Source organism: Pleurodeles waltl, chromosome 4_2 (genome assembly GCF_031143425.1).
Source record: "Pleurodeles waltl isolate 20211129_DDA chromosome 4_2, aPleWal1.hap1.20221129, whole genome shotgun sequence".
NCBI lineage: Eukaryota > Metazoa > Chordata > Amphibia > Caudata > Salamandridae > Pleurodeles > Pleurodeles waltl.
Window position 1 is genome coordinate 391,075,596 of NC_090443.1, and position 24,356 is coordinate 391,099,951.

General features: G+C 44.7%; 1 protein-coding gene across 1 annotated transcript in view; it reads left to right on the forward strand.

Moving 5' to 3' along the window:
- The window catches only part of PRDX6 (peroxiredoxin 6), a 101,328-nt gene that overhangs the window by 39,266 nt on the left and 37,706 nt on the right, over positions 1-24,356 (forward strand). The gene's annotated exons all lie outside the window — the stretch shown is intronic.

A 24,356-nucleotide genomic window follows, 5' to 3' on the forward strand; every position in this document is an offset into this window, starting at 1 on the left:
TCCCCACATCATCTACCGGGAAGTCCGGCTGGATGACCACAACAACTGTTCCTATAATAGTTACTGAGGTTTGGGCGGGAAGCAGTTGTTGGCCTGCTCTTGGGATGGGGCGTTGGAATGTTGAACCTGTTTATTTTTGCCTATGGTTTCTCAGCCATGCACGACACGCTACTGCAACTGACATTGAAGAGACTTGGGAGGGGAGGATACATGTCACCTTAGGGGCACATAGGAAAACATGACTATGACACGACCCCTAGCTAAAGTACTGTCCTGGAATGTCTGGGTATGGGATCAATGGCAAAACGGCACAAAATACTCTACTACATGAAGCGTAGAGGAGTGCAGGTCGCCATGTTGCAAGAGACCCATATCACACAGTCTGACCGCCTGCGTAGACGCTGGCGGGGGCAACTATTTGCAACTGCGTACTCCCCCTATGCGAGGGGGGACAGCGGTATGGGTGAGAGCAGGAATTCCATTTGAACCCACGAACATAGATATAGACAAAGACGGTCGCTATGTCTTAGTGGAGGGGAGGCTATATGGCAGGCCACTGGCATTGGGGAGCATTTATGTCCCCAACCAAGAGCAGCTTCAATTTCTACACCAACTGTCTGCCCGACTGATGCGATTTACAGATGTCCCTTTGCTGCTTGGGTGGGGGGGGGACTTCAACAGAGTGTTAGACCCAGACCTGGACCGCTCCACTGTCCCACTCTCTGGATCCGCCGCGATAAGAATTGCCAAGGGCATGAGGGACTGGATTGAACACTGGAATTTAGTGGTTGTCTGGTGCCTCCAGCACCCTCTTGAAAGAGATTACTCTTATTATTCTCACCTCTACCGGGTGCATACCAGAATAAATAGAATGCTCTGCTCGACTCCCCTTAGTGGCTTAGTATTGTATTCTGAATACCTGGGAAGTACTGTCTCTGTCCATAGCCCAGCCCTGATCCATTTGTCCACAAATGAGGCCAGACAACCTATCCCGACTTGGCGCTTGAGTGCCACAGCTCTGGAAGAAGAGACATTCCGTACGGAATTACTCAAGTTATTGGACTACTGCACGATGAATTCTGGCTCGACGGATAGTAGGGGAGTGGAGTGGGAAGCCCTAAAGGTAGTGTCGAGAGGCCACTGCCTGGGGCAATCAGTGGGTATTCGTCGCAACCTGAACGAGACACCTCACGGTTAGAAGACGACCTACATAAAGCTGACAATAACCTGGGTGAGTCACCGGACGTGCATGACAGACTAATCGAACTCCGTGGGAAATATGCGACGGCACTGTAACGTCTTAGATGCCATGACTTTAGGACTTACCTGACTAAAATACATGATGAAGAAGGTAACGCGGGGACACTATTAGCATGGCTCATCCGTCCAGAGGTTAGAGGGGGTCAGGTCACCCGACTGTTAAGTGACGAGGGCAACGTACTTTATATACCCTCCCAGATTAACTCCAAATTTAGTGAATATTATCAATCTCTATACAGATACACTCCCATAGACCCTGGCACCATGCGAGAACTTTTTGACAGCTTTACCTGGAAAAGTCCTGAGAGCCGAGGCTATAGAGGTTGGGGGACTGGGTCATGATAGGCAAGATCAAAGAGGCTATTCAGTCACTGGCGATGGGCAAAACACCAGGCGCAGATGGCCTACCCCCAGAGTTTTACAGATTAGGATGCGATGTTTTAGCCCCCAGGTTGGCGGAGATGTATGCCGAGGCTTTTGAAATCAAACTACTGCCAGCCACCACTAGGGAGGCCATGGTGATCCCATTGCCCAAGACTAAGCAGCTTGACCAGCGGGTCCCTGACTTTCGGCCCCTGTCCATGCTTAATACGGACTTTAAAATCCTTAGCAAAGCATTAGCAGTGAGGCTATTACCACATATGAATGCCCTTATACACTGAGATCGGAATGGATTTACCCCAACCCGTAGCACCTCTAACAATCTGCGACGGTTGTATTCCCTTATATATGACACACCCCCTCCGCTTCCAACAGAAATCATTGTGTCGGTGGACTTTGAAAAAGCCTTCGACACAATAAGTTGGGAATTTCTAGACACTGCAATGGCACAACTCCAGTTGGGAGAGAACTGGAGGATCTGGGTCAGACTATTGTACACGCAACCCACAGCCAGAGTCAAATCGGGAAGAATGATCTCAGATAGCTACAATATACACAGAGGTACCCGTCGGGGATGCCCACTGACCCCCCTGCTGTTTGCCATTGCCACAGAACCTCTTGCAGCTAGGCTCAGGGACAGAGCCTCTGAGTGTGGTTTACATCGACAAGGTGCCTATCATGTAGTGTCCCTATACGCAGACAATCTCCTTATTTACCTCAGCGATGGGCCGAGGACACTACCTCAGGTATTCCAACTGCTGGAGGACTTTGTGGCCTGCTCGGGCCTCCGCATCAACAAACATAAGACCCATGTTTTCCCGGTGGTCCGAGGATCGAGCCAACCCTATTCTTGTCCCGGAAGAGGTGGCTTGGTCACCTCCCACTTTTCGCTATCTGGGAATACAGATTTATCATGACACCCAGAACCTTCAGGAGGGCAGTCTGGGCCTGGCGGTTAGGGCCTTACGGACGAGTGTTGCCTTCTGGCGCTCCCTACGACTCAAGACCATGGCAAGGGTAACTCTTATCAAGATGGTAGCACTACCCAGATTGCTATACTATATTTTTTTTTTTTTCCTTCTTCAATTTACCCGTCACCCTCTCCCCTTCCTGGTTCCAGCAGCTGGATGTGCTGGTTAGAGAGCTGTTATGGGATGGTGGACGACAACGAGTAGCATTGAACACTTTGAGAATGTCTAGTGATGCAGGGGGACTTGGGGTCCCAGATTCGAGTTCTATTTCTTAGCCGCCCAATTGGAATGGCTGGTGAGGTGGTTAAACGGTGTGGGATTGGAGGAACTGGAGACTGACACGAGGGTGCCCAATGACACTAGATTAGTGACGGGACTGCTCCTTCCTACAGCACGTGGCAGTAAGAGAGGAGTACTACTAAAGACGGCTCTTGCCAATTGGCGAAGGGTCCTCAGACGAACACAAACGGCAATACCCTATGCACCGACTATTCCACTAGTGGGACTGCCCCGCAGAGATCCCCTCGCTAGCTTTACGCAGGGACGGCTACACTGCTGGACGGCGGTGGATCTGACTACACTTGGGACACTATACTGCCAGGTATCCCCAATACCGTTTGAGGACCTAGCGGAGCGAACTGGGCTGCCCCGGGGACAGTTATTGACCCATGTAGAAATAGTAGGCATGGTATGAGCACTATGGCCGGGAACAGAAGTTTAGCCTCACACACAAGGCGTTACAGACCATGTTCTCCATTTTTGGGGGGGATTGAGGGAGGGGGGCTCTCACCTGGTCTCCTGGCTGTACAAGTCAATGTTAACAACTGTACAGAACCCGATGGATAACCTAATGAATAGGTGGGAAACGGACTTAGGCAGACACCTCACAGATGAGGAGTGGGGTAAAACCCTTGCATATGCCCCCCTGGTCTCCCGAAATACCAGACTGAAATACATTCAGTACAATTACACACGCAGGACCTACCTTACCCCACGACGACTGCCACTTATCCATAAAGGGGCCGTAATGAGCTGTCCACGATGCCAACTGATAGATGCAGGATTTGGGCGTATGACATGGGAACGCCCACTGCTGCAACCATTCTGGAAAGAGGTTCTCCACAGATTTAATAGCACACTGCATAGACACTTAGAACTTACAATGGAAACGTGCCTTAGGACTCTTTAAACGGCCACGCCCCAAGAAAGTCAGTAATGGCTTTGTAGACCTAGCACTGATCTTGGCCAAACGCAGGATATCCTTAGTGTGGAGACGTGCTGAGGGGCCTAACCTACAGGACTGGACACGAGACGTCACGAGATGGGGTAGAGCGGAGGTTATTTCTTTAAAGAGAGAAGAAATCAGAAGAATGAGGCATAGACCGTTGGCTCCATTGTGGTCTGAGGTGATGGATAGCTGGGAAGATGGGGCCATAGGAGTGGAATCAGACCCCGAGACTGACACAGATGGCTCTGTGCTGAGCATGTAGGGATAGACGGGAGGGACTCCTTGGTGATGCCCTTGGTGCCTGGGTGATGCGACTAAGGAATACATATCCCCTCCTTGATACAACACTAGACGAAACCAAAACACTGAAGTTGGTACATGAAAGCTGCTAGTCAGGCGCAGTGGCACTATACATACATACCAACTACACATGAAGAGGGAGGAGCCATGGGCAGGCTGTTTTTGTTTTAGATTGTTTTATTTGGTTTGGATGGCTTGCTGGCTTGTATCCTGACTAACTCCACTGATAGAGCAGGACGTGACATGAATAAGCAAAGAACCCCTAGTATGGAGGACAGCCTCCTATGATTGATATAGGGCTGGAAAATACTAAATAAGTAAGATCACTATCACTAATTGTCTCACGTCTTGCTAACCTAGAAAGTTATTGAGAAACACTGAATATTTTAATGCAATCGGGATGCATACAAAGGGGTTGAATAATATCAACATATCTTGCTGAAAACTCGCCAGACTGATGTAGCGTATGCATATCATCTCTATGTACTTTGTGAAGTATGATTTATGGAATACTTACCTCATGTATCTGATTGCGTATTGATTAAAATGAAAAGCCAGTAAAATAAAAGTTATATGAGACTGTGCCCTACATAGTTACGACTCATTAGCATAATAATGGGAACAGTAAAATATGCATGCTAGATTATGTTCCATTTATTATCCTTTGAGGGTCTCTGTTCTCTTAATGCCATCACTTTGATTGCTTCCGCAGTAGTCTGGAATTGTTTACCCTTGAATCTTCTAGCCTGATTGAGATTTCGCTGACATACTAGTTTTTTGATATAACAAAGCATGACTATCGAAATTTGCACTGGCTCTCACTGGGACCTGTTTAATCTGGGCTAATGGCCTCCTTTTTTTTCCTAGCATGGCCATTCAAATTTCCCCTGGTTCTTCACTGGGTGCCACCAAATCTGTGGTAATGGTATCACTCTTTTCATGGGGAGCTTTTGGTCCTCTATTTTTAAACTGCCATGCTATTTTATCAACCCGATCTCTTGACCTTCTCTTCTCTTTGCCATGTTACAGCCTTGAGAGAGCCCCAGGTTGACTACAATGTAACGGGCAAATGTCTGCTGCCTCCTTCAAATTAAAGGATTGCATTATTATTCTGACTACGGCCATGGTGTCAATGACTGAAGATCTAAAGAACGTTTCATTTTGGGTGGTCCCACCTAATTTTCCTCGATCGTTTGAATAACTGACCTTTGGAGCTCCCTCACCTAACATTCTATTTCTTTGTTTGGTTTCTTGTGATCTGTTCCTTATTTTGGTGTAAACTGTTCACCCTCTTCTAGTGCTGTGCCTTCTGTGTTTAGTTCCTAAGACCCCTGGCCTCAGTCTTTCATTTTTTGTTTTTTGCTTGTAACACACCTGATCAGTCCCCCTCTAGTTCTAAGGTCCATGTAACTGGACTTTCCAAGCTAAGATTCTGTTTTCCCCCTAAATCTTAGATTATTAGATATGCGCACCTTAAAGTACAGAGTTTTTTGTCATTTGGGTCAACGATATATATATATTTTTTTATTTGGCATTTTTAGTGGCAGCCAGGCTGCTGAGTTAGTCCTTGTCTATGTGGTGAAGGGAAACTAAAGGTTCGATGGCATCTGTCGCTGTAGATACGCATGTTTTGCATAGCTCGCCATCTGGTGTTGGGTCGGAGTGTTACAAGTTGTTTTTCTTCGAAGAAGTCTTTCGAGTCACGGGACCGAGTGACTCCTCCTTTTGTCTCCATTGCGCATGGGCGTCGACTCCATCTTCGATTGTTTTTTTTTTCCGCCATCGGGTTCGGACGTGTTCCTGTCGCTCCGAGTTTCGGAACGGAAAAACAGCTAAATTTCAGAAGATTTTAGTCGGTATTGTTGCGTTCGGGATCGGCGTAGTTAGAATCAACACCGCATCGAAGATCGAAGAGCTCCGGAGCCCTTCGGGGTAGTTTTCGATCCCCCGTCGGGGCCTGCTCAGCCCGACCGCGTGTAGAAGAATGCCGATGGAACGGACCCCGTTCCGTTTCTGTCCCAAATGCCACAACAAATACCCCTATACAGACCAACACTTGGTCTGTAACCTGTGCCTGTCACCTGAGCACAGTGAAGACACTTGCGAGGCCTGTCGTGCGTTCCGGTCCCGAAAAACACTCCGAGACCGTCGAGCCAGAAGACTTCAAATGGCGTCCACGCCGACAGCCCACCGAGAGTTCGAGATACAAGAAGAGGAAGAAACCTTTTCGATACACGAATCGGACTCCGAGGAATTCGGCGATCCACGAACCGTGAGTAAGACGTCGAAAACCACTCATAAGAAGATTGTCAAGGCCCAGGGGACGCCACTGCCACCAGGCCATGGCTCCACCCATAAATTCGGTGACCGACCTTCGGCACCGAAAAAGGCCCAAACAGTGCCGAGACCGTCCGACTCCAGTCGAGACACCGGCACGCAGCCTTCTCGGGACCGAGAAAGTGCTGGAAACATACATCGACACCGAGATAGCGGTGTAGACACGGCTCGACGCCGAGACAGCGGCACCAACGAAGATCGACGCCGAGATGTTTCGACTCCGAAAAAGAAAAAAGTCACCTCGGAGCCGAAAAAAGATGCAGACAGGGTTTCGGTGCCAAAACAACCTGCAACCGACCCAGTTTCAGGCTCTTATACAGAAGAGCAATCAATGACCTCCCAAATGCGAAAGCATAGGTTTGAGGAAGACCTGCAATCCACCGATGTAGACCATACGCAGAAACGTATTTTTATACAGCAGGGGACAGGAAAGATAAGCACCCTTCCCCCTATTAGGAGAAAGAGAAGACTGGAATTTCAAACTGACCAAACACCACAAACAAAAATGGTGAAAAAGGTTACTCCCCCACCCTCTCCTCCACCTATAATTCACGTCTCACCAGCACAAACTCCATCACATTCCCCGGCTCACACCACCATGAGCCAAGGTGACCAGGATCAGGACGCATGGGACTTATACGACGCCCCTGTGTCAGATAACAGTCCGGAGGCATACCCTACAAAGCCATCACCACCAGAAGACAGTACTGCATATTCTCAGGTGGTGGCTAGAGCAGCACAATTCCACAATGTAAGCCTCCACTCAGAACAAGTCGAGGATGACTTTCTATTCAACACCCTCTCCGCCACCCACAGCTCCTACCAAAGCTTGCCTATGCTCCCTGGTATGCTTCGGCACGCAAAAGACATCTTTAAGGAGCCGGTCAAAAGTAGGGCAATCACACCAAGGGTGGAAAAAAAGTATAAAGCGCCTCCTACAGACCCTATTTTCATCACTACACAGCTGCCACCAGATTCTGTCGTTGTAGGAGCAGCTAGGAAAAGGGCCAACTCCCACACATCTGGGGATGCACCACCCCCAGATAAGGAAAGCCGCAAGTTCGATGCAGCTGGAAAGAGAGTCGCAGCACAAGCTGCAAACCAGTGGCGCATCGCTAACTCTCAGACACTACTTGCGCGCTATGACAGAGCCCATTGGGATGAGATGCAACATCTCATTGAACATCTACCCAAAGACCTACAAAAGAGGGCAAAGCAAGTAGTTGAGGAAGGACAGAACATTTCAAACAACCAGATACGCTCCTCCATGGATGCAGCAGACACAGCTGCAAGAACAATAAATACATCTGTGACCATCAGAAGGCATGCATGGCTACGAACGTCTGGGTTTAAACCAGAGATTCAGCAGGCAGTTCTCAATATGCCATTCAACGAAAAAGAACTGTTCGGTCCAGAAGTGGACACGGCGATTGAGAAACTTAAAAAAGACACGGACACTGCTAAAGCCATGGGCGCACTCTACTCCCCGCAGAGCAGAGGAAATTACAGCACCTTCCGCAAAACACCCTTTAGAGGGGGGTTTCGGGGTCAGGCCACACAAGCCAGTACCTCACAGGCAACAACATCCAGTTACCAGGGACAGTACAGGGGAGGCTTTCGGGGCCAATATAGAGGAGGGCAATTCCCTAGGAATAGGGGAAAATTTCAAAGCCCCAAAACCCCTACAACTAAGCAGTGACTCACATGTCACTCACCCCCTCCACACAACACCAGTGGGGGGAAGAATAGGTCATTATTACAAAGCATGGGAGGAAATCACTACAGACACTTGGGTTCTAGCAATTATCCAAAATGGTTATTGCATAGAATTTCTACAATTCCCTCCAAACATACCACCGAGAGCACAAGATTTATCAAAACATCATTCCGAGCTCCTGGAGATAGAAGTTCAAGCACTATTGCAAAAGAATGCAATCGAGTTAGTACCAAACACACAAATAAACACAGGAGTTTATTCACTGTACTTCTTAATACCAAAGAAGGACAAAACAATAAGACCAATCCTAGACCTAAGAATACTAAACACATACATCAAATCAGACCACTTTCACATGGTCACACTACAAGAAGTGTTACCATTGCTGAAACTACATGACAACATTAGACCTCAAAGACGCGTATTTCCATATACCAATACATCCATCGCACAGGAAATACCTAAGCTTTGTATTCAAAGGAATACACTACCAATTCAAGGTACTGCCTTTCGGTTTAACAACCGCACCAAGAGTCTTTACCAAATGTCTAGCAGTAGTCGCTGCACACATCAGAAGGCAGCAAATACATGTATTCCCGTATCTAGACGACTGGCTAATCAAGACCCATTCGTTAATAACGTGCTCACACCACACAAATCAAATCCTACAAACCCTCTACAAACTAGGGTTCACAGTCAACTTCGCAAAATCCAACATTCTGCCATGCAAGGCACAACAATACCTAGGAGCCATAATAAACACAACGATAGGAGTAGCCACTCCCAAGTCCACAAAGAATTCAAAATTTCAACAACATCATACAACGCATGTATCCAACACAAAGAATACAAGCAAAGATGATATTACAACTCCTAGGCATGATGTCTTCATGCATAGCCATTGTCCCAAACGCAAGACTGCACATGAGGCCCTTACAACAGTGCCTAGCATCATAGTGGTCACAAGCACAGGGTCACCTTATAGATCTGGTGTTAATAGACCGCCAAACTTACCTCTCGCTTCTATGGTGGAACAATATAAATTTAAACAAAGGTCGTCCTTTCCAAGACCCAGTGCCACAATACGTAATAACAACAGATGCTTCCATGACAGGGTGGGGAGCACACCTCGATCAACACAGCATACAAGGACAACGGAACGTACATCAAACAAAACTGCATATAAATCACCTAGAAATGCTAGCAGTTTTTCAAGCACTAAAGGCTTTTCAACCAATAATAGTTCACAAATACATTGTTGTCATGTTGTCTGTTTTGACGAGAATGTATTATCTAAACAAACAAGGGGGAACGCACTCAACGCAATTGAGCCTGCTGGCACAAAAGATATGGCGTTGGGCAATTCACAACAAAATTCGCCTAAGAGCACAATTTATCCCAGGGATTCAGAATCAACTCGCAGACAATCTCTCTCGAGATCACCAACAGGTCCACGAATGGGAAATTCACCCCCAAATTCTGAACACTTACTTCACGCTCTGGGGAACACCTCAAATAGACTTGTTTGCGACAAAAGAGAACGCAAAATGCCAAAACTTCGCATCCAGATACCCACACAGGCAGTCCCGCGGCAATGCCCTATGGATGAACTGGTCAGGGATATTTGCCTACGCTTTTCCTCCTCTCCCTCTCCTTCCTTATCTGGTAAACAAACTCAGTCAAAACAAACTCAAACTCATATTAATAGCACCAACTTGGGCAAGGCAACCCTGGTACACAACGCTGCTAGACCTATCAGTAGTACCCCACATCAAACTGCCCAACAGGCCGGATCTGTTAACACAACACAACACAACCAAAAGATCAGACACCCAGATCCAGCATCGCTGAATCTAGCAATCTGGCTCCTGAAATCCTAGAATTCGGACACTTACAACTTACCCAAGAATGTATGGAAGTCATAAAGCAAGCCAGACGGCCATCCACCAGGCACTGCTATGCCAGTAAATGGAAGAGGTTTGTTTGCTACTGCCATATTAATCAAATCCAACCATTACACGCAACCCCAAAACATGTAGTGGGTTACTTGCTTCACTTACAAAAATCTAACCTAGCTTTCTCTTCCATTAAAATACACCTTGCAGCAATATCTGCATACCTGCAGCCTACCTATTCAACTTCCCTATATAGGATACCAGTCATTAAAGCATTCATGGAGGGCATTAAAAGAATTATTCCACCAAGAACACCACCTGTTCCTTCATGGAACCTAAATGTTGTCTTAACTAGACTTATGGGTCCACCTTTTGAACCCATGCACTCCTGCGAAATACAGTTCCTAACATGGAAGGTTGCATTTCTCATCGCCATTACCTCTCTAAGAAGAGTAAGCGAGATTCAGGCGTTTACAATACAAGAACCTTTTATACAACTTCACAAAAATAAGGTCGTCCTAAGGACTAATCCTAAATTTCTACCAAAAGTTATTTCACCGATGCATCTAAATCAAACAGTGGAACTTCCAGTGTTCTTCCCACAGCCAGATTCCGTAGCTGAGAGGGCACTACATACTTTAGATGTCAAAAGAGCATTAATGTATTACATTGACAGAACAAAGAGCATCAGGAAAACTAAACAGCTATTTATTGCATTCCAAAAACCTCATGCAGGAAACCCAATATCAAATCAAGGTATAGCCAGATGGATAGTTAAATGCATCCAAATCTGCTACCTTAAAGCTAAACGACAACTGCCCATTACACCAAGGGCACACTCAACCAGAAAGAAAGGTGCTACCATGGCCTTTCTAGGAAACATCCCAATGCAAGAAATATGTAAGGCAGCCACATGGTCTACGCCTCACACATTCACCAAGCACTACTGTGTAGACGTGTTATCCGCACAACAAGCCACAGTAGGTCAAGCCGTATTAAGAACATTGTTTCAGACTACTCCCACTCCTACAGGCTGAGCCACCGCTTTGGGGAGATAACTGCTTACTAGTCTATGCACAACATGCGTATCTACAGCGACAGATGCCATCGAACTGAAAATGTCACTTACCCAGTGTACATCTGTTCGTGGCATCAGTCGCTGTAGATTCGCATGTGCCCACCCGCCTCCCCGGGAGCCTGTAGCAGTTCGGAAGGTACCTTCAACTATTTGTATATATATTATTTTAACCTTAAATAGGTACATACTTAGTCACTCCATTGCATGGCCACTATTACTACAATACAACTCCTACCTCACCCTCTGCGGGGAAAAACAATCGAAGATGGAGTCGACGCCCATGCGCAATGGAGACAAAAGGAGGAGTCACTCGGTCCCGTGACTCGAAAGACTTCTTCGAAGAAAAACAACTTGTAACACTCCGACCCAACACCAGATGGCGAGCTATGCAAAACATGCGAATCTACAGCGACTGATGCCACGAACAGATGTACACTGGGTAAGTGACATTTTCATTTCCTGCTGTGCTCTGCACTACCTGTCAGTCCTGCTGCTTAGAGCAGTGGTCTCCAACCTTTTCTGTAATAAACACTATTTATGTTGAGTGAAAGACATCCTGAACTAGTGACATTAATAATGTTGGAACCACGAGCATACCAGGTAAGATTTTCTAAGTGACCAGCTCATGCAAGATAGCAACCTATATGCATCAAGCAAGATAACCAGCAGCAATGTAAAAATGCCTTTTAAATTGGGAAGGTATCTAAATAGGCAACATATAACACTATCAGTTCCAGTGCCTCTGCCTCAAGCAATAGATATGACTGACTAGTCTCCCCAATTGAACTGAATTTATTACTCAATGTCAGATTTACGTTTATTTTCGAAATTCAACTAGTTTTCTCCAGATGTCGGCTCATGAGCTATGAAAGTGTACAATCTATCTTCAATATGTTCTTTTCAATTTTGGTATACATATTTTTTCAACCAAGCAACGTTTCTAACATGGTAGGCTGGGCTGCACAAAGGCAAGCTACTTGCAGGTAGTGGGAGAGCTACCGCTAGCTCATGAGCTACTTACTGTAGAAGCCTGACTGAGAGGCTTCCAAGTATACTTGCTCAGTTCATACATGCCACTGTAAGCACCATGCACTTCTGTACGTTCAGACTCTTCACTTTCGATTTTTCTCTGAATTTTTAGCTACATTTCCAACGTTATCTTTGTCAGTTACAAAATGTATTTACCAATATGTTCTCTCCCACGCCGCCCGTCTCCCCCCACAATACATGCTATGGATTTGGCCTGGACTGTCACTTGAACTGTCACCTTGTTCAGCAGTTTGTGCACCTTGATCATCACCTTCTGCCTCTTCCACCATTTCAAATGCTGTGTATAACTTCATGTGAGCAGCATGGATCCATTGAGACACGCTTGACTGCACGATTGTTGATCAGCACAACTTTAGAAAAGGAGTGCCCCTTGTTAACATTCCATGCAGACATGTTTATGGATGAGAATCCAGTCCCCTGCATCCAAAACAATATATTTGTTTGGTGAAACTAATGTAGCTGAAGGTACAGGTGCAAGTCTACTGCTCTGCCCATGATGATTTCATGGGGTGATAAGCCTGTCTTCCTGTACTTCTCTCATTCATCAACACGAGGGGAAGCTCATCAGGCCATTTCAAACCTGTTGAGGCACAGTATGTTGCCAGTTTGTTTTTGAGAGTACCATTTGTCCTTTCCACCACACCAGACGATTGTAGTCTGACTGCAGTAAAATCTTTGCTTGATCTAAAAAGCTGTACAAATTATCTGTAACACTTCATTTTTTTTAAATGACTGCAGCGATCATTGCCAACAAGAGTTGGGAGGCCAAATCATGGTATCCCCTCCTTCTACAGCAGTCTCGGTCCTTGTAAGGCAGTCTGCTCTCCTAGTGGAAAATCCATCGACCCATTAGAGAACAAACCGACTACTACCAAGATATACTCAAGGCCATTAAAGAGTGGCATCTCAAAGTCTTCTTGCAGTCTCGTAAATGGGCCTTCTGATTCACCAGTGTGGTTCATAACTCTTCACCTTGATTGTTTAGGTGACAAACACATCTTCAGCAACATGTTGAAATCCTGTATTTTCTCAAAACTTTTTAAATAGCCTGATAAGACTACTTCTCCCTGTATGAGCTTGAGTATGAAAATATTTACACATAGGCTGTAACATTGTTAGGTAGAATATACTTTTGATCTTCATTTACATACAAATCCTGATGAGTCTTTTGGTATCCCATTTTAATCTATTTTAATTTTTCATCATCTGGGGTACTTTCCTGTAGGGCTTCAATTGGGTTAAAGAAGTTGGCAGTGAATCCATAAAATAACAATTTACATAGTTTGAACTCTAACATTTGCAAAATGTTCATTTTCCTGAATGATTGTCCCTTTCTGCAAGGCACAATAACTTGCATACTTATTTCCTAATGTGCCCAAATCCTTGCCAGCCCTACGGGCTTGACATTTGACAAGTACTGCTCCTTTTGGTTTCTGAATTGCATCCAACATATCCAATATGGGAGCACCTGAAGATGCCACAAACCCTCTGTGACCAGAGTGGACCATAGTCATGCACACCTACACAACCATATTGGTAAGCTGTATAGATGGTTGCATCAATTTCTCTGACCAGCAGCAAGCTTTTATTAGAGCAATTAATTATTCTAATTGTGCTTAAGTCACATTAGTTAAGGAGGATGCCTCCAATGTTTCTGTAACAGAACATACTACATATACAGCTCTCAATCCTCCACATGCAACCCTCAAAGCCTGCAAGGTCAAGGCTAATTTGCAAATGGCTGGGTCCAAACTGGGGTGGCCTGGTGAGCAAAAAAAAACATGGATTAAAGCCGGATGTGACTGGGGGTGAATACTTGATTCATTCAGCATTCCGTCCATCTTCTGTTTTTTCACCCTAGGTGGGAAGGGTATGCCCAGACATGGGTTGGATCTCTCAAACGGGCACCATCAGCCAAGAGTGTCCAGTTGCAGTCCTCTAATGGGACTGCCTTAATATCTGGTCTTGGCTTTGTGCATAACTGTCACCTTGATGCAATCCTGCTCGTATCAACAAGATTTTCCCTAACTTCACATTTGTTTGAAATCTGAAGCTGTGTTACTAGGCTCAAGACACTGAGCAGAGAACATTTCAGTTTGAATGTGCAATGTATTAACTGCTCGTATCATGTCAGCCTGTTTGTAATGTGCTATGTTTTCATTGTTTAAAGATTTCAGCAGTGTGTGGAACTTGGAAAATTAAAGTATGGCCATCACTATTCCTACACTTGCCTGTATTGCCAAACATACTGTTGCAGATGATGTTGGACATCCTGGAAATCTTATAGCAACTGGATCCAACTCTGAAAGATACGCAGTTGGACCCATGAGCCCTCCATGTTTCTGAGCAAGTATTGAAAGGGCACATTCATCGTTTTCATGACAAGACAAATAGAAAATCATATTGTGGTCTGGTATCCAGGGTGCGGGTTCATCACACACTTTGTTTCTTAAATGATTCAAGGCAATAGCCTGAGAACTGAAATTTAGATGGAAACATTATGTTTATTTTCAGTCAAAAGGCTAATACCTGTGGGATTCTACACTACCCAAGAAATGTATTCAAAAACTGAAATGCAAAGCACTATGAATCCTCATGAGGTGGTATTGAAAAGAACGCTTCACACAATTTCATGACTGAACCATTCTGCCACTGATGGAATTTGGAACAGTATTACTGCTGGATTCTATACCATAGGACAGCAATGAACTACAATTTTATTACTCTTTCGAGGTCTTGAACAATTCTCCAATTATCACTTGGTTTCATAATTCCCATTAAAGGAGAATTGCATGAACTGCCAAGGACTTCTCAGAGAATTCGCTGCTCAATCATTTTCTTAATCACTGGTGTCATTCCCTCCTCAGCTTCTTTAGTTCAGCTGTACTGTCTGGTTCTAGGGAATATGGCGTCTGATTTAAATTCTTTCACTGGTGTGGCTGTTTTCATCAAACCAATTTCCTGCCCCAAAAAATCCCATATCTCTTCGCTGACAGGGAGTCTTAAATCAGGAGGGAGGTATTTTGTCAAAACTGGGCACATCTCAATTCTAAAGTCCTCTGCACTAAGTTTACTTTAAAAAAAAATAAAAAGTGAATCCTCGTCTCATGTTTCGATTGCAAAACCATCCAGTGTGAAATAAATAAAACAATTCATCTTGCAAAGACTATCTTCTTTGCAAGTTCACTTGGCTTGAGTAGAATAAACTGATGCTTATCTCACATTTGTTTATTTTTACTGGCATGTCTGCTGAATCTTAACAGTTTGTTGCTGATCTCTATAACTTGGACCTCTCTTCCAGAGAGGGGTAAGTTTGGAACTTCCACAGAATGAATTGTAGCCCTTTTTCAATCAGAAATGAAACTTGGATCGCAATTGACTTCAATGTCCATATATAGGCCACTTAGATCTATTTCCAGACTGCTCTAAGTAAGCAGTCCTTCCTTCTCAGGTACCGTTATTGCGTACTAGTGCCTGCCATCTCATCAGTGATATCAATTATATTGTATTTTGTCTCATGTTTTACAGCATCATCGAAGCTGAGGGTACTGGTGTTCGAAACAACTTTTGACTCCATGTTCTGCATATTTGGCATTACATTATTTCTTGCACTGGCTATTTTTTTTTTTTTTTTTTTTGTGGTCCCTTTGTGGTATATTGTCTTGGATTCTGTGTATATTCCCTCTTCCAGTATCCGATATGCCCACATAAATGAAAAGCTGTAGTCCTTTTCACCATTTCGAAACCTATCATTTTGCTCAGTCACCTTATGCCGTCTGAATCATCCCATTCATTCCAAATCTCACAGAATTCATATTAGAACCCATCTGACCTCTTTCGGATTGCTTTGTCTGAGCAGTCAGTTACTTTTAGCTTTTTCTGTCTATATTCAAGATAATTGGTACTATTGGCCAGTTTCAAGATCTCATTAATGCAGTGTGTCAACCAACATAATTCACTTTGCTGAATTTGATTGCTAATCTGAGTTTAACCCATTCACAAAAGAAGAAATGAAACCTCCAGCAACGTGTTTTTTTCTGTTTTTTTGCTCTGCATTTTAAATATCTTCATCAGCCTCGCATAATAGGAATTCACTGACTCTTTAGGCTCCTGTGTTATCTTCTGAATCTCTTACCAATTTATATTCCTTTCTGGAATTTGTCTCTTCAGTTGCTCAATCACATCCTTATATTTTTCAGCCACATCTGTAGATGGCACATTGTTAGGACCCTATTTTAGGTGGTTCCTGTGATTGCCACCCTGTAACCACCTTAAATTCTAGACACAAATCTCCTGGAACAACAATTTCAAACAATGAATTCAAATCTGTCAACGGCATTGAAGAAAAATGTATCAATTTATGAGCTTAATCATATCACTTCGCTGTATCTTTTCTCAGCTTTGGAAAGTTATGCGTAAAAGTAAACAAATACGCCCTTCTCCAAAACATGCACCAAATTCCCTCCATGCAAATCTCTCAAAGTAAAATGCCACTAATTGTTCACAATTCTAAATCCCTTTCTATTCTTTTTCCCAATTTCCCATCACTAATTTTTTTTTTTTTTAATAAATCTCTCCAGTCATGTATATTCTCATACATATCTTTAACATAGGCTCTCAATGTAATGTCTCATTGATTTTCATTGTGTATTCAATGCATTTTGTAATTTTCCTAACATTCTTCATTTTACTTATATCCACATCTAATTCATCAAACAATGTTTCTAATTTACCATGGACTTTATTGGTACGCTTAGCTGCTTCTTTGACGTAGAATGCTGAGGTACTTGATCAGCCTACTCAAATTGACATTGCCCTTCAGCATCTCTCCAAATTCTATTTTAAAGATCCCAATACAGATCTCCCTTGAAGGTGGCTTTATCCCCATGGTCTCTGCAGTGTGCTCTGTCCCACACTTACTAGGCATTGCCATTGTGACTGGAATAGCACATGGTACACTTCCAGTAGGAGCTAGCCGCCGCCTCTTTTAATTTCTCATCATGTGCTGTATATTTGTCTATTCAGGAATCCACACACATATAATATCAACTTCCATCATTTCAAATGCTGGCATGCCTTTTTCGTGCACCTTCTGACGCTTTCTATGCTTACCTTCTTTCTTAGTTTTAAGTTTTGTAAATACTCCACCAGTGTTTACACTTACACAAGCGCAAAACAACCTCAAAATTCAAAACATGTAAAAACATTTAAAAAAAAAAAAAACTTAGCAACCAGCAGCCAATCATAGTTCAGCTCTGTCAAAGGTCAAGTTATCACATTGCGGTTAAACTGACAACCACTCAGCACAGCTTTTGGTGACTTTATGCCAATCCCAGCACTGATTCCTGGCTGAGCAGCCTATCACAGTGCGATTATTATTTTTTTTTTTTCTCTTCTACCCCCCTCCCCCCATCAGTAAACAGCAAAACAATAGAACCACAATATACCTCTAAAAAATAATAAACCCCTTGTCTGTTCACCCAACAGAGGAAAATAATTCACAGATTAGATTACTCACAACAGTAAAAACTAGATTTTGAGTAAATGAGGGGAAAACATTTATACCTGAAAACAAGATTAGATCTCAAACAGTCAACAAAGTTCTTGCTAGGCAAACCTCTGACCAGCAGAAGCATAAATGTGGTATGATTTGAGTTTGAGTGTTTGGGTTTTGGAGTGTTAGAGTGATGTCTGCAACCAGATAATATGTATATTTAATTTATTGTATGGATAATATGCATTTATATGACCATTGAATACTGCTATGAGATCAGAAATCTAATAAAATTGTTTCAATTAATGCTTGCCTCTGCATTGTGAATATTGCTCAGATTTATTATAAACAAATGGTAGGAGAAAAGTCCCACTATTAAGATTGAGGCACTTAATTGGTTTTGTGGTTTTCCATTTCATATATCCTTGTTTGCTTCTCTTGATTTTATTCATTGCAGGGGCCCTCTTTTTATTTGATGGTGCTCTAATGCTAACCATCCTCTGCTACCAACTTTGTGGGATCCTACTTCCAGTAGTCCAGATTCGGCTCGGGTGTCTTAGACTACACTCCTCATCCTATAAACTCAGTTCAACACAGTTAAACAGAATATAATATTGGCAGCATAAAGAACTGAGTTCTAGGTCGAAATTAAGCAAAACCTGTAACTATTACAGAGTAACCAAACGCAGTACATAAAAAAGCATGAATTGCCATGACAGCCCAGTTGCATGCGTACAAATAAAAGCAAAAATCATACAAGTAAATGACAGAGTTAGAGGCTTAGACGTTTTGCTTAGATTGAGTATTGACCACATCACCCCAAGGACAACGTGAGAATATTTGAAAAACCAAAGGTTTTATAGATTGATCACAGAAGCAATCATAGATTCTTCAAATTAATCATTGGATGATCATGGTGAGAGAGCAGAAACCACGTACATTTTTAAATCTTTATTTCTAACCCATTTCTTAACGTAAGGGAAGTCTTCCATCTGCTTCCTCAGTAACTGCATTCTGGAGATGTATAATACAAATGAAACTTTTTTTTTTCTTCCAATTTTTTTAAACAATGGCTCGTAGTAGTAGCATGACTACCCTATCACTGCCAGCAGAAGTCCTTGAAAACGCAACTTTGAGTACACGATGGAAGCTTTATTCACAATACACATTTTCTAAAAACCTTGTGTTTCGCTAATACATTAACATCATTGACTTGATGCTCCTTGGGCAAAAAGAGGAAAGATGGCTTTTTAGCAGGGCATTAATTAGGAAGGGAAAATTGGCAGGAGCAAGTTGAACAGAACACCAGAAACTGCATCCATTTTGGCAATGGCGCATTACACAAAAATGTGGCATAACTGTTCAGACTTATAAGTGAACTAGGTAACTTGTTTAAAGTGCAGCATTATTAGTTCAGTAGTTACAACTATATGTGTTAGACTTTTCATCCTTGGCGTGGTCTCCCTTAACTTTTTGCCTCTGTTTCCCAGGTTGTTGTGTGCTGGATTCTGTTTTTGTTACTATGGGCACTTTACTACTGTTATCCAGTGCTAAAGTGCAAGTGCTCCTATACAAAATGTGTGTGTGTAATTAGTTTATCCAGATTGGCATATTTGATTTACTAGTAAGCCCCTAGTAAAGTGCACTAGAGGTGCCCAGGGCCTGCAAACCAAATGCTACTATTGGGTCTGCAGCACTGGTTGTGCCACCCACCTAAGTAGCTCTGTAAACATGGCTCAGACTTGCAACTGCAGTGTCTGTGTGCAGTTTTTAACTGTAAATTTGACTTGGCGAGTGTACCCACTTGCGAGGCCTAAACCTTGCCTTTTCTTACATGTAAGGCACCCCTAAGGTGGGCCCTAGGTAGCCCCAAGGGCAGGGTGCAGTGTATGGTAAAGGTAGGACATATAGTAATGTGTTTTATGTTGTTTTTCACAGTTCCAAGGTCTGTCCCTCTCATAGGTTAACATGGGGGCTACCTTTAAATCTGATTAAAGTGTAGATTCCCTTTGGGAGAGGATAGACATGTGGAGGTTGGAGACTCTGAGCTCACAATTTAAAAATACATCTGTAGGAAAGTACCATCTTGCCTGGCATGTTATCCCCATTTTTCACTGTATATATGTTGTTTTAGTTGTATGTGTCACTGGGACCCTGCCAGCCAGGGCCCCAGTGCTCATAAGTGTGCCTGAATGTGTTACCTGTGTTATGACTAACTGTCTCACTGAGGCTCTGCTAATCAGAACCTCAGTGGTTATGCTCTCTCATTTCTTTCAAATTGTCACTAACAGGCTAGTGACCAATTTTACCAATTTACATTGGCTTACTGGAACACCCTTCTAATTCCCTAGTATATGGTACTGAGGTACCCAGGGTATTGGGGTTCCAGGAGATCTCTATGGGCTGCAGCATTTCTTTTGCCACCCATAGGGAGCTCTGACAATTCTTATACAGGCCTGCCACTGCAGCCTGAGTGAAATAACGTCCACGTTATTTCACAGCCATTTTACACTGCCCTTAAGTAACTTATAAATCACCTATATGTCTAACCTTTATCTGGTAAAGGTTAGGTGCAAAGTTACTTATTGTGTGTGCACCCTGGCACTAGCCAAGGTGCCCCCACATTGTTCAGGGCCAATTCCCCGAACTTTGTGAGTGCGGGGACACCATTACACGCGTGCACTACATATAGGTCACTACCTATATGTAGCTTCACAATGGTAACTCCGAATATGGCCATGTAACATGTCTATGATCATGGAATTGCCCCCTCTATGCCATCCTGGCATAGTTGGCACAATCCCATGATCCCAGTGGTCTGTAGCACAGACCCTGGTAGTGCCAAACTGCCTTTCCCGGGGTTTCACTGCAGCTGCTGCTGCTGCCAACCCCTCAGACAGGCTTCTGCCCTCCTGGGGTCCAGCCAGGCCGGGCCCAGGATGGCAGAACAAAGGACTTCCTCTGAGAGAGGGTGTTACACCCTCTCCCTTTGGAAAATGGTGTGAAGGCAGGGGAGGAGTAGCCTCCCCCAGCCTCTGGAAATGCTTTCATGGGCACACATGGTGCCCATTTCTGCATAAGCCAGTCTACACTGGTTCAGGGACCCCTTAGCCCTGCTCTGGCGCGAAACTGGACAAAGGAAAGGAAAGGGGAGTGACCACTCCCCTGACCTGCACCTCCCCTGGGAGGTGCCCAGAGCTCCTCCAGTGTGCTCCAGACCTCTGCCATCTTGGAAACAGAGGTGCTGCTGGCACACTGGACTGCTCTGAGTGGCCAGTGCCACCAGGTGACGTCAGAGACTCCTTGTGATAGGCTCCTTCAGGTGTTGCTAGCCTATCCTCTCTCCTAGGTAGCCAAACCCTCTTTTCTGGCTATTTAGGGTCTCTGTCTCTGGGGATTCTTTAGATAACGAATGCAAGAGCTCATCCGAGTTCCTCTGCATCTCTCTCTTCACCTTCTGCCAAGGAATCGACTGCTGACCGCGCTGGAAGCCTGCAACACTGCAACAAAGTAGCAAAGACGACTACTGCAACTCTGTAACGCTGATCCTGCCGCCTTCTCGCCTGTTTTCCTGGTGGTGCATGCTGTGGGGGTAGTCTGCCTCCTCTCTGCACTAGAAGCTCCGAAGAAATCTCCCGTTGGTCGACGGAATCGTCCCCCTGCAACCGCAGGCACCAAAGAACTGCATCACCTGTCCCCTGGGTCTCCTCTCAGCACGACGAGCGAGGTCCCTTGAATCCAGCAACTCTGTCCAAGTGACTCCCACAGTCCAGTGACTCTTCAGTCCAAGTTTGGTGGAGGTAAGTCCTTGCCTCCCCACGCCAGACTGCATTGCTGGGAACCGCGACTTTTGCAGCTACTCCGGCCTCCGTGCACTTCCAGCGGAAATCCTTTGTGCACAGTCCAGCCTGGGTCCACGGCACTCTAACCTGCATTGCACGACCTCCTAAGTTGTCCTCCGGCGGCGTGGGACTCCTTTGTGCAACTTCGGGTGAGCACTGTTTCACGCATCTTCATAGTGCCTGTTTCGGGCACTTCTGCGGGTGCTGCCTGCTGCTGAGAGGGCTCCTTGTCTTGCTCGACGCCCCCTCTGTCCCCAGACGCAATTGGCGACATCCTGGTCCCTCCTGGGCCACAGCAGCATCCAAAAACCCTTAACGCACGATTTGCAGCTAGCAAGGCTTGTTGGCGGTCTTTCTTCAGGAAAACACTTCTGCACGACTCTCTACGGCGTGGGGGATCCATCCTCCAAAGGGGAAGTCTCTAGCCCTTGTCGTTCCTGCAGAACCTTCAGCTTCTACTGTCCAGTAGCAGCTTCTTTGCACCCACAGCTGGCATTTCCTGGGCATCTGCCCATCTCCGACTTGCTTGTGACTTTTGGACTTGGTCCCCTTGTTCCACAGGTACCCTCGACTGGAAATCCATCGTTGTTGCATTGCTGGTTTGTGTCTTTCCTGCAGAATTTCCCTATCACGACTTCTATGTCCTTTGGGGAACTTTAGTGCACTTTGCACTCACTTTTCAGGGTCTTGGGCTGGGCTATTTTTCTAACCCTTACTATTTTCTAATAGTCCCAGCGACCCTCTACAAGGTCACATAGGTTTGGGGTCCATTCGTGGTTCGCATTCCACTTTTGGAGTATATGGTTTGTGTTGCCCCTATCCCTATGTGTCCCCATTGCATCCTATTGTAACTATACATTGTTTGCACTGTTTTCTAATACTATTACTGCATATTTTGGTATTGTGTACATATATCTTGTGTATATTTGCTATCCTCATACTGAGGGTACACTCTGAGATACTTTGGCATATTGTCATAAAAATAAAGTAACTTTATTTTTAGTATAACTGTGTATTGTGTTTTCTTATGATATTGTGCATATGACACTAGTGGTACTGTAGGAGCTTCACTCGTCTCCTAGTTCAGCCTAAGCTGCTCTGCTAAGCTACCATTATCTATCAACCTATGCTGCTAAACACCCTATACACTAATAAGTGATAACTGGGCCTTGTGCAAGGTGTAAGTTCCCCTTGGTACTCACTACAAGCCAGTCCAACCTCCTACAACATATTTTAGTAAAGTTGATTTTAAGATTGTGTGTTTGAAAATGCCAATTTTAGAAAGTGGGCATTTTCTTGCTTAAACCATTTCTGGATCTCTGCCAGTTTGTGGATTCCCTGTCTGGGTCAGTTTGACAGTTGGGCTGGTTGCACCTCTCACTAGACAGTAACACAAAGGGAGCTGGGGTGTAGTCTGCATTTCCTGATGAGCCATCTGTGCTAGGAGGGAGGGGAGGAGTGGGTACTCACACCTGAGAGGGCTGTGCCTACCCTCACACAATGCAGTCTCCAACACCACTGGTGTGTCTAGGGCCTGGCCTGGGCAAGATTGGATTTCACAAACAAGAGACTTTCCTTTGAAGTAAGCCTATTTCAAAGGGCAAAATGGGCATAGGAAGGGCACCCAAAACCACAGACTTCAGAACACTTCTGGAAACCAAGAGAAACCTCTGCCTGGAGAAGAGCTGCCCTACCTGTGACTGTGCTTTGTGGAGCTATTGTGCAGTTGCTGCTTCTGCCTGTGGTAGAGGACAAAGACCGAACTTTGTGTTGCCTTCATTCTTGTGAAGATCTCCAAGGGCTTGATTTAGAACTTTCCTCCTGTTTGAAGTCTCGGGGACAGCAAAGACTTCTCTCTGCCAGCACCTGGAGCCGCTGGAGACACTCCTACTCTGCCAAGTGGTGTCCATCCAGTTCCTGGGGTCCTGAGAAGAGAAGGTGGCAGCCCAAGAGTGAGAAATCCACGCACCGACCACTGTGCGGAGAAAAGATCGACGCAACTCTGATCTGCGGCTGGAAAATTAATGCACCGCCGGCATCGACGCTCTCCTGCAACGCAATGAGAAGATTGATGCCCGCGGCTGGAGAAACGACGTGCAGCATTGCTGACGTAGACCGGTGAGATAGCAACACACGCTGCATGGTTTTCGGACCATGGTGCGGCTGAATTTCCGACACAAATACTGCCGGGTGTGTTTAAACAATGCAAGCCTTGCCTGGACCCAAGAGTGATGACCAGATCGGCTCATCGCTCTCCTGTGGAGAGGAGAAACGCCGGCCGATGCCCTCTGACCTGACTAAAGGAGAAACTACGTAAGTTTTCACTCATGAGTAAAATTGCCGTATCGCAAGCCCTTTTTGACGCACACTCTGCTGTGCCTGGTTATTTTTGATGCACCCAACATACATTTTCACGCTAACAGCGTTAGTGTTGTGTTTAAAATTACAAGAAGACTCTTTTTTGCATTTTTAGAGAGAACTTGACTTGTGTATTGTGGATTTTATTTCGTTTTTGGTATTGTTTTGTTTAGATAAATATTTTCTATTTTTCTAAACCTGTGTGTCATTTTGTAGTGTTTTCTAATAAAGTTACTGTGTGTTGGTACAAATACTTTATACCTAGCACTCTGAAGTTAAGCCTACTGCTCATGCCAAACTACCAAGGGGGAGAGTGGGGGATAGCGGAAGGTGATTCTCTTTTACCCTGACTAGAGTGAGGGTCCTTGCTTTGACAGGTGGGTAACCTGAATGCCAACCAAAGACCCCATTTCCAACACTATGAATCATTTAAAAAAAAAAAAAA